Source organism: Atta colombica, unplaced genomic scaffold (genome assembly GCF_001594045.1).
Source record: "Atta colombica isolate Treedump-2 unplaced genomic scaffold, Acol1.0 scaffold97, whole genome shotgun sequence".
NCBI lineage: Eukaryota > Metazoa > Arthropoda > Insecta > Hymenoptera > Formicidae > Atta > Atta colombica.
The window spans coordinates 48,769-55,502 of NW_017259591.1; the positions used below are offsets into that span (position 1 = coordinate 48,769).

Below are 6,734 nucleotides of genomic sequence, written 5' to 3' on the forward strand. Positions count from 1 at the left end.
TTATACTGTATATATAATAAAATAGGAATGATAATGCGAGATATTAACTTACTGTTGCAACGCTAGAGTAAACGAGTTATACAAAATACATGACCCTTAAAAAATTATTGCTTTGTTTAATTAAAACCACTGAAAATTCGATTAGTGAATTAACTATTAAGTAATACAAGAGACTCGTGATACTTAAATAACATATATATAAAATGTTTCGTCGCAATTTGAGACTGAAAGGAGCGTGTTTTTATAGTAACGGCAAATGGAATGTGTACTCCAACACAATAGGTATAGTAAGCCGTAATTGGTAAAAAATACAATGATTTCAATTAATGTTTTCGTTTATAATGACACCGGATATCAATTTGTATTATTGTGTACATAAGATTATCATGTACATAAATGCGAGATCAGATCACTGCTCTTTTATAACCCGTAAATCACCGCGTACTCGGAATCGTATGTAGGTGATCACCAAAGATACGTGAAATCATTAAAACATGATTATGCGTTATATGGGTAATTCATGTGATACGTACGAACAGCGTCTCGAAGTCGTTTCTGAAGCGTAAAATCTCAGAAAGACAGTTTCGCACTGGCCGAATTAGCATTGAGAAAGTAATATCGTGAGAAAGACTTATTTTCATGGTAATTTACTAGTGGCGATATGATTTCCCTTGATTTATATCGAGCATCTGAAACAGGTTTGTTATAGATATTTAACCTAGATTCTTTTCTCCGATAAAAAGAATACAGTCTTTCATTACGCTTCTGTATGACGATTCGTATAAATATGTATGTAATTCACTTTCTGTTATACATAATAAATAAAATTATTTTACTTTATATAACATTATTTAAGTGCAAACATGGAACGGGAAATATTTTTCTTCTAGTTAATAAAAAGGATATATTAAAGAATGTTTAAAATTCAATACCACTAATTGTGAATATAATTCGTCCAGCCTTTATAAATCATTTGGCTATATTCCGATGCTTTTTACTACAATCTTACGCAATATATAACGTAAAAAATAATCTACTAAAAATAATTTTGTATGTAATCCTTAAATAATCTACTAATTGTGATACTACGTAACAATTAATGAATTATTATGATTTATTATATTAATTTCAACAATTAGCAATTTATATTGATGATCATACATATACTCTGTTCAACGAGAGAATGACCTCGGTTTGCGCATAGTAAGCAATGTAATTCTGTACAATCTATACTGCGCAAAACGGACGAGTTTTCGACCGATCCGAGATCATTCTCTCATTATAGAATGTTTAATGTGACAGATAGAAGAAAATAGATAGTAATAATTGAATTTAAAAAATATATCTTATTTTGCGATATTTACAATAATTATTGAGAAATTAATAAAAATCAGCGAATGAACATGTATTCGCGCGATTCTGCAAATATAAGCGCGCGGGAAAGAAGAGATAACCCGACGTTATATGATGATCATGATTGATTACAATTGTGATGAAACATTGGGAGTTCCAATGTTCGCAATTTGGGATTGAAAGGAGCGTGTTTTTATAGCAACGGTGATACATAATGGATTTATTCCGCAAACGCAATAGGTGTAGTAAATCGTAATTGGTAAAACCACAATGCTTTCAATATTTTTGTTTATAATGACATATATATAAGTTACATGTATCCGGTAAATCGTTATAAATCAAAACATTAATTGAAATCATTGTGTTTTTATTAATATACATATATATGTTTATGTCATAAACATAAAGTTAACTCAAACTTAACTTTTATGATAAGTAGCAGTAAATTTATATAAATTATTATATTGAATTTATCAATTATGAAATAACAGTTAACAGTTTTCAGCCTGGATAAACACTTCATATTTTGTACTGTCTTTTGTTGCTGATTATTGAAAAATTCATAACTTTCTACAATATTTATACATGATATACTTAATAAGTTTTCTATTTGTGTAATTCAATTATAAAATGCAATTGCATATTTTTAAATTAAACTTTATATTTTTGGTCTAAATATTTGTTATTTTATTCATAAAAGTATTAAAAAAAAAAGTATTTTCTAAATTTATGTTATTAAAATATTTATAGAATGATGGAGGTTATTTAGATAATTTTATTTTTATCCAAGCATATAGCAATATATCAATATATTTTCATCTTTTCCAAATAAATGTTTCTTAATATGTTTATTAATAAATAAATGTTTTTGCATTAATCGATTAATTTTCTTGTTTTGTGCATTAATTATACATTATCAAATGGAAGCTTATTATAATTAATAGTTATTTTCTTATTATCGCTATTGATTGAAGACTCATTATTTATTAATATTTTATTATTCTTACCATTCTGTTATTTATTAGGAATTCGATATTAAGTAAGTTATCCATATCTATTATATTCTTCTATACAAAAGATGTGATATCAATCGCTTTTTTTATCAATATAATCATCAATATAATCATCGAATACATGGAATCACACATTATGTAATAAAACTAATATAGTATACATTTCAGTTTTATAATTCTTTTTCGCTTTAATCACATTTTTTTTTTACAAAAATCTGATTTTTCTAAATATTCAATCAAATTTATTTAAGATATGTATTATAGTCATTTTGATAATTACAATGGAAAATATGTTTAAGTAGTTATGTCAACTGTGTACTTCTTCAAAATAACACCTGACGTATAAGCAAAAAGAATTTTTACAGGATTTCCTGCTGCAATTCCTTCCATGTTCTTTAATTAATAAAATATACTAAATTAAATTTACAAGAGTATCGATTTTATCAAGAAAAAATAAAAAAGTTTATAATAACTTGTTTTATAATTATAATAAGATATTTTTTGTACTAAATCTCTCATATTTCTTTATTTGAAATAAATAATTTTTATTTGCATAGTAAAAAAATTTGTACATTGTGTTGAAAACGATCCACTCACGTTTGTGTTGAATTTTTCAACATATTCGAATGTTAATTTAACATAATGTGATTTTATTTAAAGATTTTTTTGTAAAATTGATATTCAATGTTTCTTAGTATCAAAATGACACAATTTATGAGTAAGTCAATAAGTGACATAAAAATAATGTGTTTTAACGTAAATTCTAAGACAAATGAATAAAATACGTGTTAATTTAACATAAATGTTAATTTTCTTAAACAATGCTTCTACGGTTTATTTACAAAACTATCGATATTATCTTCTTGATAAGTATTATTTTAATAAATTTTTTTTTTATATTTTATTTTGATTATCTATATTGAAATATGATTTTTTTTTATATTTGATTTCCTTGACTAATCGGCATGTTTATATTACATACAATATATTCCGGTTTTTGGGTAACTCACACGATATATGATATTTGCGTGAGTAAATATGCAGAAGAATATATATATTTTGTTTTAACACGCATACAATTAAATCCCAGTCTATAAGGACTGGTGACTGTGTGCTTCTCCGTCCATTATAAAGCGAATGCGTCAGAGGGGAGCAATTCAGTAGTCCGTGAACGGTCTTTGTTGTCAGAACTTTTGTCGATCTATCAGTCGATATCTTCTTAAATCTTCTTTTCCATAATAAAAAGATTTCCGTTCGTATATGAGTAATAACGCAATTATTTAGTGAGTAATAATAAAGTTGATTTGCTTCTGTTCTAAAAAAAAAAAATCCGTGCTTGTCAATTTCAATGAAAACTTACAATATCACAGTTTTAGAATCTTTCATCAGTTATTAACGATTAATGAATAAATAATAATTAATTTTTTTTTATTACCATAAGTGGAGACTGTCTTTAATGTCTTTGTGTTTTTGCATCAGCGAGACATCTAATGATATTGAAATTACATTAGTTTCTCTAATCTCTTTCAATTTCAATGCTGGCAGTGCTATTATAAATTATGATGTGTTGTGAGAGTGTGCTAAAATATTTCCTAAAAATTGTAATCTCACAAAAGTTGCTGACGTTTACGTAGGTATATAAAGGAAAGCTAAATTGAACGATAGTTTCTAATCTACATGTGATAATACAATCTGTTCAATAAGAGCGTGACTGACAAAATTTTTAAATTATTTATTATAAAAAAGAAAAAACACAAATTATATATTTTATAATACTACTGCACAATTAGTACTACAATAATTTTGTATTAATAAGTATCCGCTGTTGTTGATTATTATCAACATCTTTGAGATATACTTTCCACTAATTTTACAGTACAGTCTGTTTATAATAAGAGCGTGATCGGGTAAAATTTTATTTAATAATCGTTACATCTCAAAAATTTTTTTAATGCTTCCTAAATGATTTTGAACAGTAAGTTCTTCCCCTATGACGCATTATGCAAAGACTCTTGAGTCCGGTTGCATCAACCTTACTTTAAGTGAGTCTTAAAATTCTATCTCGCTCTCTTTTGATTTTAAAGAAAGAAAGTGAGAGTTTTAAGCCTTGTTTAAAATCAAAATAATCGTTGGTGTAATCGAGCCTTAAGACTAGGCTTTCCATTTTATGATGTAAGTAGACACAAACATCATTTTATCTTTTTTGAAATACTTTTTAGTGAAATACGAAGATAGAACGATTCTTGTGTCGACTTGTCGACTTAAATGGAAAGCACTTTTAATTATTCCATTTTTGTTAGAGAGCGACAATAATAAATATCACGTACGTTAAAAAATTCGAAGTTTTTCTTTGTATACACTCGAAAGGATTTAAAACATCTCAGAAAGCGATTGCAAAAACCGCTATGAGATGTAAATAAATCGAAAAAGCGGTATTAGACAACAAGTTAATAATTTGCTGGATCGTAGTAAGACATAAAAGATATATTGAAAGTTATGTCAATCATTCTTTTAATGACAGACAATATAATCGTTACACTTGAGTCAAATATATAAATTCCTATATTGCTGTGGTTATTATATTTTTAATGCATTTTTCATAATAACAGATTTATCTTTATCGTATCATCCGAAAAAAATGTTAATTACATATAATTATATAAAAAAATTGACATATTTTATATACAATTATATATAATTATATATAAAATATGTTCATATATATAACAATTTTTCTCGAGAATTGTTTCGACATCTGTCCAGGGTACATATTATGCGAATTATTTGTAATGGATTTCGATCAAAATTATTTAATTATTATTGATTAAAATTTCTATTATATTTAAAAAAGAAAAAAAATGGAATAATTCCAATTGGAATTCATTCAGACTTGTTATATCATGTCCTATTCTGTATATAATATATATTATATACAGAATATAATAAAACTGTATATAATATGTATTTGACAGTCATGTAACGTTTATTTATTCAGTTGATTTTAGTCTTTTACTGAAAAATTCTTTAATCACTTTGATAGATGTTTTGGATTTATTAGAAGAAATTAAAACATTTTTAATATGTTATTTTAAAAATGTATAATTTGAAATATACATTATACATTTTTTTTGCATAGTAAATTTTACTATGCAAATTTTATTATGAACATTTTTTAAATTTTACATTTTAAATTTAAATGTAATTTTTCAAGATTATAATCAAAATATTAATAATTTATTTTTTACGACATATTTCGAAAAATTAAATGATTTATCAATTTTATAACCTTTGTATGCTATATATATTTGGTAGTATCCTTGACATAACGTTACTTTTATTTAATTCAGAGATTTTATCAATACTAGGTATAGAATATATAATTTATAATTAACTTTGACCATGAAACGGAATCGTCGAAGAATCCTCCAGTAATGTTGTCACGCTAGGTTGCAAAAAATAGCGAATTCGTATGTACTCAATGCACATTGGAGCACATTAAAGCTGTCGTAGACAAATTAATGTAAAAATGTGTGTTTAATAAACATATAAAAACAAATTAAATTATGAAATTCTCAATATATTTTATTGTGCTGTTAAGTAAAATTTGTATTTTACAATTCGAATTTCGAAATATTTTACTCTTATACAGATTAAATCTTATACAGATAAGTGTACAACAGTTTTCATATATATTAATGCGCAATAATGCATCCAAATTCGCTGTTATTAGTACATCATCATCCGATATGATTAATTTATGCATCCATTCAAACAATTACCCATATAGAACTTATTTTCGTCAATTACAGCGCGGAATAGGGCATTGAAATCTCCATTCATTTATTTTCCAGCGCTTACATATATCATATATTTAAATATAACTTTCAAATACAGTCGAAAATTGTTTTCAATATTTTAACAATGATAGATCATAATTACGTTTAATAAGCAATATCATTCATAAAGATTTAGGTACAAATGTTATTATAGATATATGTTATTATGGAAACACGTAGTATATATAAACAATTAGTATCTCTTAATAAGAATCTTTTTACAAAACAATATCGATAGAAACAGATGATAAAAAGCGATTTTGATAAATGACGCTTAAAAAATGCAAAACAGATAGCAAAATCTTCTTAAGTCAATATCAAATATATATATAAATTTTAATAAGAACTTTATAAGTTTGTTTATTATTAAAAATTTAACATTAAAATTTATAATGTTGTTTTACCTAAAAATATAGCATCTGAAAAATTTTATAAAGAAAAAGCATTTTATAATTATTGTTTTATAATTATTGTTTGTAATTTAATAATATAAGAAATGTAAATACATATAAATTATTATATAATAATCTTA

General features: G+C 24.9%; 1 protein-coding gene across 1 annotated transcript in view; it reads left to right on the plus strand.

Moving 5' to 3' along the window:
* Nucleotides 1-3,538: 3,538 nt before the first annotated feature.
* Nucleotides 3,539-6,734, plus strand: part of LOC108693754 (venom protease-like) — an 11,958-nt gene continuing 8,762 nt past the window's right edge. Inside the window, exon 1 of the mRNA XM_018202869.1 lies at nt 3,539-3,649. The gene's annotated coding sequence lies outside the window, so the exon portion shown is untranslated. The remainder of the gene's footprint in view (nt 3,650-6,734) is intronic.